Source organism: Delphinapterus leucas, chromosome 3 (genome assembly GCF_059928025.1).
Source record: "Delphinapterus leucas isolate spDelLeu-1000000601 "Yukka" chromosome 3, BTC_Dleu_Yukka2, whole genome shotgun sequence".
NCBI lineage: Eukaryota > Metazoa > Chordata > Mammalia > Artiodactyla > Monodontidae > Delphinapterus > Delphinapterus leucas.
Genome location: NC_143131.1, coordinates 114,481,421 through 114,492,601, shown reverse-complemented (window position 1 = coordinate 114,492,601; position 11,181 = coordinate 114,481,421). Strand labels below are relative to the sequence as shown.

At 41.7% G+C, this 11,181-nt stretch overlaps 1 pseudogene; it reads right to left on the bottom strand.

The window, feature by feature from the left end:
- Positions 1–1,063: 1,063 nt before the first annotated feature.
- LOC111182467 (small ribosomal subunit protein uS2 pseudogene) lies at positions 1,064–2,698 on the bottom strand (annotated as a pseudogene).
- Positions 2,699–11,181: the final 8,483 nt, after the last annotated feature.

Below are 11,181 nucleotides of genomic sequence, written 5' to 3'. Positions count from 1 at the left end.
AGAAAGAGAAGTTGGATGGCTGTATCCAGGGTCAAAGAACTTTAATGGAAATGAAAGCTTTGGTGGAATTCTTAATTAATCATTTTTATAAAAATGGTGCATGATGGGCTTCATGAGCTTATTACATACTATTTGGAATGCACATTGAAAATTTTAAGTTAAAATATTCATTGATGGGGAAAAAACCCTCAATAGAGGCGTTTAAACAACAGATTGGATTCTGCAAATAATTGAATTGGGAATTAAAGGACCCAATCCAAAAGTTCCCCTAGAAATCAGGAGTAAAAACAATGGTAAGAAATTTAAGGGAAAAACAAAGGCAAGAAAACTAAGTTTAAGACATTTCAAAATATGTACAATAGGAATTATAGGAGGACAAAAATGAAGATTGGTGATCAAAAAACTAATAGAAAAGATTTTAACTGGAAGAAAGATTATGATCTTAAGATCAAATGGGCTATTTGCTGGTCAGGAGCAAAAAGAATAGCCACAACTACACAAATTCTGGTGAAATTTCTGAGTTCCAAGGATGAAGATCACGTGGATAGGAAGAAACAAAAAGGTTTCATTCAGAGGAAGAAACCAACAGAAACTTCATGAAGAAAACAAAACTGAAATTATAGACTATTAAGAAACTAATGAGAACAAGCAAACCATACCCCAAAATCTACACAAGGCTGCTGTGTTCAAAAGACTGGCTTCTTATCTAGTAATAACTATGTGATCCCGGGCAAGTTACTTAACTTTATAAAGCTTCTATTCCTCACCTTTAAATAATAATATCAACTACTTCCATGGTGCCAATTATGTGCCAGACACGGTTCTAGGGGCTTTATGTGTATGAATTTATTTATCTCCCCTAACAGGCCTATCTTGTAGATATGATTATCCCATTTTACAGCTGAAGAAGTAGGAGCACAGAGAAGTCACATGCACAAATTACAAATGGCAGCAGCTGTGGCTCGAGTCTGCACTCATAACCACTATACTAAAGGCTTCTTATGAGGCCTTATGGGGTGTTATGAGGATTCAGTGAGATAAGACATGGGATAGTGTACTCAATAACTGGAGCTACTATCTGTTTAAAAAATGAAGCAAACACATGACTTAAGGAGCTAGCAGAGGAACAATAAAATAATCTAAATCAGGTAAGAAAGAATTAATAAAGGCAATAATCATTTATAATTTAGCAAAAATGCTAAATTAGAATAAGAAAAATCATACACAGTATTGATAAATAAAAGCATAACTTGATTCTCTGAAAATAATCAACTATACAAACTTTCCTACAAGTTTCACCAAAGGGAAAATGTGGGCAAAATGCACAATATCATTACTTTGTTAGCAAAAATCTGGGATCATCTTCTAGGAAAATGCACACACACAAAAAAATCAAGAAGTGAAAAACCTAATAGAGCACTAAAAAGATAAAAACAGAAAATGCCAGAGTTAACCTCCGAAAGTCATCAGAACCAGGTTTTATGGACAAGTTCTTATAAGAACTTAATTCGTTCAGCAATGTCTTTTTTTTTTTTTAAAGAAACGGTTGTTTTCCGTCAACCTGATTTGCATTTTCTGTTTCACAGTCTGCGGAAGAACTGCTTAAGGTGACTTGGCGGATGTCCCTACCCACTGGCTGCAGTGCCGTCCTGGGAGGCGGGCTGACTCGTCTTCAGCGGGGAGTCGCCGAAGAGGGCAGAGGGTCCCTGTGCCTGCAGCCCAGCCTGCCACCTCCGGTTGAGGGGCCGTAAATTCGGGAGCTGGAGCAGTCCGTTCACCCAGAAGTTCCTCCGTGCTCTCAACCTTTTCAGCTGTAGCCGGCTCTCCCTCTGCCATCTCTTCAGGGTCTCCGTAGACGTAGAGCAGGTGTGACTTTCCGCGGGTGCTCACGGGAGATGGCGCCGCGCAGGCGCAGAACTTCCCCGGCTGGCATCCAGCACATCGGATGCACTGAGTGAGCGCCCTTGCGCATGTGTGGGACGGCAACGTCCACACGGCGCAGAGGAGAGCGTGCCTTACCCAGAGAGATGCGGGGCAGGCCCTGGGATCAGTAACCACCGGAAGTTGCAGGTCCCAGAAGGCTGCCTGGATCTGGTTAGTGAAGTTTCCAGGAGTGAAGTGTCCAGCAATAGGAGTGGCCGCACTGACTGCAACAAACTTCAGCACAGCCCACTGGCCGGTAGTCCTGGAGGATATGACACCAGCAGGATTTTCAAAGGCAACAACGGCAAGAGCTGCCGGCAGAAGCTTCTCCCGGTTCTCTTCAGATTTCTGGTGTAGATACCATTACTTATTCTTGTGTAAACGTACCGTTCCATTTGGAAGTCAAGGTTGGTGCCACCTAAGTGGGTTCCTGCTGCTAGGAATTTGAGGACATACCCTCCTTCATTTGCAGGACCTCAAGGGCTCCAGACATTGTGAAAGTTTCCCTTTAAGTTACGACAGGAACCCAGAACAATGCCACGCACCCCTGTCTAGGTAGAACAGAAAGGACGGCAAATAATCTAATTGCTGTGTCCCAGGCACTGTTGTCACTGGGTTTGTGGAAATGAACAAGAAAAATCCCCTGCTTTCCATGGAGGCGTGACGGAACACTGAAAGTTCTCAGGCTGATTAAACTCTTACAAAGTATAGAGAAAAATGGAAAGCTTCCTAACGCACTTTATGAGGATAGCATAATCCTGACCAAAACCTGAAAAAGCACAGAAAAGAGAAAATTAAGAATGAACTTATGGATGTAGATGATGCACGTAATGTATTAACACAACAGTTTCCCCTTCCAAAAGAGAATTTGGCCTTTCCGTTAATTTTTTAGTTCTGTTTCTCTGAAAACCTGATGAAGGTAAAATATAAACTGGGCCTGATTGGCAGAGTGTGTCTAGACTGGGAGGACTACCAATGAACTATAAATTCCTCATGGGGACATCACAGCCTTGGGCTCCCCTGAATGCAGGGGACTTGGAAGCCCCCCCCCCCCATTGGAACTTTTCCAAGGGATATTGACTCCTATGGGGCACAAGGCCTTTAAGCCACCACCATCCTATCCCCTTGCAGTGGGAGTCTTGCTACTTCACACCTGAGCCATCTCATGTGGAGGGCTAAAGGAATGGCTGCTGGATGACCGCTCCCATGGAGAGAAGCAACCAACGCTGCCTTCCTGCAAATTATGTCCATCCTCTACCCTTCGGAGGAGGCAGGTACTGAGTGTGACCTAGGATAGTCTTGTGAGTCTGAATGTTTAGCTGAGTCCACATTTAGCTGAATGTTTGATTGAGCCTAGGAAGACCTCCCAGTGTGCATTACAAATAAAAAATTCAAAATAAAGGAATAGCAAATTGAATCCAGCAATGTGTTAAAAAGGTAATGTAGTATGACCAAATAGATTTTATTCAAGGAATGTAAGGATGATTCAACATTTGGTAATCTATTAAAATAATTTATCACGTGAATAAGTGAAAAGATAAAACTCACGGTCCTGACAGGAACTTAAAAAGACACTCTGTAAAATTGAGAGACATTTCTAATAACTTAGTAAACTAGAAATACAAAACCATTCTTTATGATGAAATCAATAGCAAACATGATATTTAAATGGAAAACACTGAAAGTATTCCCAGTAAAGTGAAGAAAATGGCCACGAGTCTTGCTATGACAAAAATGGCATTTCCTTAATTCTAGCTGTGAAATAATAACAACAAAAGGAAACAGGACATAGTATTCTAAAGAAATTGATTATAGCAGCAGGGGTCAGAAAACGGGCTGACTGCTTGTTTATTTTTAAACAAAGTTTTATTGGGACAAAGCCAGAGCCATTAATGTATGTAATGCCTCTAGCTACTTCCCTGCTACAGCAACAGAGTTGAGGAGTTGGGACAGAGACCATATGGCCTACGAAGTCTGAAATATCCACTAGCTGGACATTTAAGAAAAATTTGCTGATCCCTGGACTAGAGGATTATTATTTTCAGATGAGAACATCTACTTAAGGAAAAAAACCAAGAGAATCCATTGAAAATCATTAAAACTAATAAGAGGGTTCAGTAGTTGGTGGGTATAAGATAAAGATACAAACATTAATCATTTTTCTCTTGTGTTGGATTGCATCATTTGGCCTAGTTCCTCCCTCCTCCCCATATCCATGCCCTTTGCCATATAACTGCTACATCTCCTCTCACCATGGGCAAGGTGCCCTGCTTCGCTCATTGATCAGCCATATGACTTGCTTTGGTACTGGCATGTAGGCAGAAGTGATGCAAGCAGAGGCCTGAGATGAAACTAAGCACTGGGCTTTACTCCTACATGTCTTCCACTACCATGAGAAGAACTTTTACATGGGATTATCCCAACGGTCTCAGGTATGTGGAAGCCAGGCCCAGCCTAGATTAACCAACTCCTGCAAACCTGCAGATATATAAGTGAACCCAAACAAGATCAGCAGAGCTGTGCAGTCAAGCCCACCTGAAGCCCATAAATATATGTGAAATTAACGATTATTGTGGCATGCCACTAAGGTGTTGTGGTCTTTTGCTACATAGCAAAAGCTAACTTCTATACCTATAATATTAGCAATAACCAGTTAGAAAATGTAACCCTGCACTCAATACCTATTAAAATAGAAAACACTTCACCTCTTTCTTTACCCTTTTTAACCAACTACCTACTCAACATGGCCCCTGGATGCTTAATAGGCATCTCAAACTAAACACGTCCAGAACAAAATTCACCCCATCGCAACTCCTCCACTCCAGTACCTGTTTCTTCTGCAGTCTTCCTTATGTCAGTTAATGACTCTTCTCTTTCTCTCTCATCATTTAGCCAGCCCACCAGCCTACCAGATCTAACTGTAAAAGGCGATCAAGTCTTCCACTCCTGTGTCCCAGCTATTCTCCATGCAGCAGCTATGCTTCATGACCTAAACTACAGGTCAGATCATGTTATTCCTCTGCTCAAAGCTCTCCGATGGCTCCCACCTTATTTCGAGTAAAATCTTAAGTCCTCCTCACTGCCTATCATGCTCTATTTGATTTGCTTTCTGACCCCAATGTTTCCATTCTTTTCTTCAATCACTCTGCTATAGAAACACTAGCCTCTGTGCTGTTCCTCCTGCATGGCAGACACACTCTATCCTCAGGGCCCTTGAGCTTTCTATTCTCACTGCCTGAAATATTTTCCAAGATATCTGCCTGACGCACTCACCCACTTTCTGTGGACCTCCACTCAAATCACCGTATCAGAGATTTAATACTGATCAAAATCACTGACCACCTTAAAGAACATAACTCCCACCTTCTACCACTCACTGTTTCCTTACCTGCTTTTGATTTTCATGGCACTTATGACCACCTGACATATTACCAAGATATTTGTTTGTTTATTGTCTTTCTCTGCTTTCTAGAATGTAGGCTTCCCAAGACCAGATACTTTGTTTTGCTCACTGCTTTATCCCCAGAGGCCTAGAACAATGCTCAGGATATAATAAGTTCTCAATAAATACTGTTGAATAAATAGGTAGACCTAGGAATAAACTTCACAAAACTCTGCAAAACCTGTATGAAAAAAGAAATATAAAATTGAATTGAGGGAAATAAAAAAGGCTTGAATATATAGAGACATATCATCATCCTGGATGGAGAGATTCAATATTTCAAAGACATCATTTTTTCCTAACTTCAGTTTATATTGAACGCAATCCCAATTAAAATCCTAGTATCATTTTTTGGGGAGAGGAAACTTATCAAAAGGATTCTAAAACCAATCTAGAACTATAAATGTTTGAAGCCATCTAAGGCACTGTTGAAAATGACAAGTAATAAGAAGCAGGCAGATATTCCCAGCCATATATTTAGATATACAGAAGAGCCACAGAAACGAAAGGTCATGGTACAAGAGCACCAATATAAGTAGACGTGTCATTGGGACGAATCGGAGAGTCCAGCTAAGCAGATAAATCCAGTTCACACTGCCAGCTGTGTGACTAAGGTGACTCTCAGCCTCTCTGAGCTTCAATTTCCACATCTATAAAATGGGACTAGTAGGGGCTTCCCTGGTGGTGCAGTGGTTGAGAATCTGCCTGCCAATGCAGGGGACACAGGTTCGAGCCATTGTCTGGGAAGATCCCACATGCCACGGAGCAACTAGGCCCGTGAGCCACAACTACTGAGCCTGCGCGTCTGGAGCCTGTGCTCCTCAACAAGAGAGGCCGCGATAGTGAGAGGCCCGCGCGCCGCGATGAAGAGTGGCCCCCGCTCGCCGCAACTAGAGAAAGCCCTCGAACAGAAACGAAGACCCAACACAGCCAAAAATAAATAAATAAATAAATAAAATTAAAAAAAAAAAATGGGGCTAGTAAAGATTGTCAAGAGGCCTGAGTCAGATAATATACATAAAGTGCTTAACATGTCACCTTGTATGTAGTCAGGGTTCAACAAATTCTAGTGCCTTCCCCAATGGGATCCAGAACAGGAGTTCTTATCCTTTCTTAATTAGATGGACACTAGTAAACTAGCCACAGCAAAGGGGGTCCCACAGTCTTTAACTAATGTAGGGGCAGGTTTCAGGTAATGATGGGCTGTGTCGATAGGAGGGTGTGAAAATTCCATTGACAAAGGTAGTCTGGATTGTTATTCACCAACAGTGCAGAGGAGAAGAGGGGGGGAGGGAAGAGAGGATGCTGGTCTCGGAGCTCTGGAAACTGCATAGGGGCCAGTCTGGGAGCAGTAGGCTCTGTGTCCTTGGGACCCAGAATTTCCTTAGGAGGGATAGATGCAAGGGGAGGGTGCTGGGCACCCAGCTAGAAATCACCTCCTTGGGGGAGAAGCCCCTAAAGGGATGACAGCACATCCAGTGGGGTTTGCCCCATCACACTTGATTGAGAAATACTAACTTAGAAATAACTATTTGATTAAGAAATTAGTGCTTGAGGATTCTCATAACTAGTTATCGCTTGGTTGTTTACTGAAAAAAGGAGAATGGGTTTTACTTAGAAACTGAGTGCCTTTTTTGGGGTGTATCATTTTGTGCTGTGGCTTCCTAGAACAAATAACCATTTTGTTTTATTCCCAGAGAAATAATCCATTACACATGAGTTTTTATCACAAAACAAAAATGTCAAACTTTATCTTTAGAACAAAATAACTGGTTGAGTATAGCCTTTTGTCATTTATTGTAAAATATGTTATCTATGCTAAATCTTGGTAAGCATCTTACTCTCCAATCTTCTTGATAAAATAGGTGAGTAATTAATTTCTGAGCTTGGTGTATTTCCTTTGTAAGAGATCATTTGCATACGTACGTACATTTTGATACTGAAAGAAATCCTAGAAGCTAAACTTCAAAAGTTGTAGACTTTGCGTAGATAAACATCTGCTGTTTAATGGTGTTTTGAATTGCAGAGCTACCATTTAAGTACTTTTAATTCTTTTCTTTTTTATAAATGAGTGGGTGGGGAGATGGGAAAGAATTGTTAAGAACAGTCACCTCTCTTTCTCTCTATCTGTTTCATCCTTTACAGAGCTGGAGTTCCCACACCTGACATGCCTTCCTCATGTAGTTCAATGAGAATTGAAAACAAGAAGAGATTAAAAAGTACTTCAAATTTCTCAAGGGACTACAGAACAGGAAGGTTTATTTTGTTCATTGCTGAATCGCCTTCCTGGCTCAGGTTTTTAAAATGTTATATTTGCTCTTTTTTTGTTACTGGTCCACGGAGAATATGTATTGGTCATTTCGTAAATAATATAAATTTAATAAGCTTTTACAAGATTAAATGTATTCATCATTCATTCATTTAACCAGTAATTCCTAAATACTTAATATAGACTGCACCCTGGGAATACAAATGAACAAGAGTCAGTCATCGTATTGGCTCTCATGGAACTTACAGCCCACAAGGAGGAATAGACCGTAAGACAGAATCATGCAGATTGCAAAGACTACTATGGTCATGGAGGGCTTCGTGGAGGAGGTGGCTTTTGAGTTGAAACCTGAAGGATGAGAACGGGCCATACATGGAAGAGCTGAGGAAGAATATTCCAGGCAGAGCTCAGCAAGAGCAACGGCCTGGAGGCTGGATATAGAAAGAAACCAACATGACTGGAGGGTGGTAGGTGAGGGGAGAGTAGAGACTGGATCAGACCAGACCAAATTTCCAAATGGAAACGTGGCTCATTCCTGAAGAAGTATTCCAAATGGAACACTCCTATCCCTCCGTGAGGTAGGCCTAGGTGATCTGCCCCAGAATCCTGTGTGAGTGAGTGTTGATGGTACACTGATGCTTGGAAAGGCTAGATAACCTGCCCAAGTAGCACCAATGTCCACTGATCACCTATCCCCAGCACCAGCTCTTAGCAGGTAGGTAGGAGGGTGGGTGACTCAAGGCTAGCTGGTCAGGCCAGGATTTGGCCCAGGAAGAAAAGGATGTTAGTTCACCCACTTTTCTTCTGACTTTAATATGCAAAACTGTTCCCAGTAAACCAGGGCCAACTTTAGATACCACTGATGGTGGGTCATGGCTACACCAAGAGAAGATGTTTTGCTCGTGGGACCATCGAGCTCATTCCACAGACAGCTGCAGGAAATGATGGGCCTCCAGCACTGCAGAGAATCAGGCAGCCAAAGACTCCAGGGCCCCCACTCCCTTCCCCTCTGTATGGAGGCCTGACCTGAATAAGAGAAGGACAGTGGGAGAAGAGACACGTGAGCCACCAGTTCCTAGCTGTGCCCTTCCCAGGAGTGGGAGATAACAGATTGTATCTTCTGAAAATGAGGAATGTGGTATGTGAACTACCCTTTTTGGTAAAGGGTCAGATAGTCAATATTTTAGACATCACAGGCTATATATGGTCTCTGGAACACATTCTTCTTTGTTTTTATCTGTTAATTATTTTTTAATAACACTTCAAAAGGATTAAAAACCATTCTTAGCTTTCAGGGTTTACACTGAATCCGGCCAAGTAGGTTACAGTTTGTTGAGTCCTAAGCTAGACTACATTGCCCTGTCAAATTTCAAACTGAGGCTACGTAATCTGCATGACATGCTGCATAAACATTTCTTTTAATCTTTACAAGAATTCTCTGAGATAGGCCTTATATGACAACCCTATCCCCATTTTCCACACTCATCGGTGTTTTATGGTCAGGAGATGGAAGCTTGGAGAGGTCAAGACATCCACCCAAGGCCATGTGTCTAACAAACGATAGAAGCAAGGTCTGAACCCAGGCAGTCTGTTCTCAGGCTTCCTGGTCTTAATCACAACACTATACTATCCCCCACCATTAACTAGAGATACGGCTTTGGACAAATCCATGCGTCTTTCTGGGTACAGCCCCCATCTGTGCAGTAAGAGGGGTCTTCCTCAGTGTGAGAGGCACGCCCGATGCTGTGTGGAATGATTTCCATGGTTCATACACACGGCATTAAATAATGTTGATTCCCACAGTGAGATGACTGTCCTTTCAAGTCTCTTAAATCTTCCAATGATGTCAGGGAAAAAGGTTCAATATGACCCTCGCATATCTTTTAACATCTCTCCAGCACATGGTATTTTCCATTTCTATAACAGCTTTCCATTTTTACTGAGTTTCAAGGCTCAGCGTCTTCAGTAGGTGGTGACATCTAGCTAGAATTTAGTATCACTCTTCTATTCTTATTACTTTCTGGTGTTGCTTTCATGGTTTTATTGTTACTGTTTTTTATGATTAATTTCTATTTATGTAAAGTGTTAGTGCTGCTATTGCTGCAATTCTCTTTTCCATTCCTTCATGGTTATAAGATTGCTGCTGAAGGTCCTGCCATCACATCCATGCCCAAACTGGAACAAGGGGTAAGGGCAGGTTTCAGCTACTTTTATCTCCTACTACCAAGAAAGCAAAAGAATTATACAGACATTGCATTGATCAGAACATGTCACATGGTCACCTATAGCAGCAAGAGAGGTTGAAAAAGTGAATGTTTGGCTGGACACATTGCCACCCTGAACTAATCAGGGTTCTACCATCAAGGAAAGGGCATAGATACTGGACTCAGTAATAAAAGTGTTTGCCATAGGCTGGGAAGCCTTTGAACCTTCTTCTTAGTGCCTGCAGAGGACAGGCCTGGAAGTTAGAGATGCGGGAGGATTTGGGGAATTAAGCAGAAAGCCAATTTCTTTTTACCTTGTTTGCCACCAAGATAGTGTGGCCACATAGAGCCACCAAACACCAATGATCCGTCGTCGCTCGTAAGGAACAACATGCAACGAGAAAAGCAATAATGTCACACGCTCTTACAGTAGTAAGAGTAGTGGTGAGAAATCTTACGGGTTTGTCCCCGTTGGCCACTACGGCACAAAGTGCCAAGCAAATTGCCTTTTCAGTCTCTATTATGTAGAAGATATATTTTCTTAAGCACACACACCTCCAAATATGTACCCTAGAAACTAGGTCTGAAGTCTTATAAAATCTGTTTATGTGCACATTTCTTACTATTTCAAAAACTTTTCATATTAATGATTTGACCCAACAAGGATTTAGTGATGGCCCACTGTTCCCCCCACACCTTCCCAAGTGCTAAGGATACAGGGGTGAAGTAGACCCACAAGAGGTATATATCCTGATGGAAGAGGCATACAAAAAACATAGAGAAGCAGGAAAGCCAGAATATTAAGGACTGAACCTGGGAATCAGACTTCTGGGTTTGAATACAAATTTTGTTGCTTTCTGGCTGTGTGGCTTTGGGCAAATTGTTTGCCTCTCTGTGCCTCAGTTTCCACAGCTATAAAATAAAATAATGAGGATAATTATACTACTTCCTTCATAGGGCTACAGTGAGACTGCTTCCTGGCTCATAGGGATCAGAATGACTTCTCCAAAGAACCAAGAAGCTAAGGGGCAGACAGCGTTTTAAAAGGTAAAAAAATGGGGATGACAAATTAGTACAGACCTCATTTGATGACTGTACACATTACATGGTCTAATTCCCATAAAGTGCTTAGGATTGTGACTGGTACGTAATAAGTACTCAATAAATGTTAACTATTATCTTATTTTGAGCATGGAGTTTTTACTGGCTGTTGCACAGTGCTATGTAAGTTCCCTAAAGACACTAAGGAATCCTCCAGGCCAGTTTTAACAGGCACTGTTGCTGCATTCTTGTGCTTAAGTTGAAGACTTCCTCCTTCAGTCACTTGTTCCAGGATGCATTTG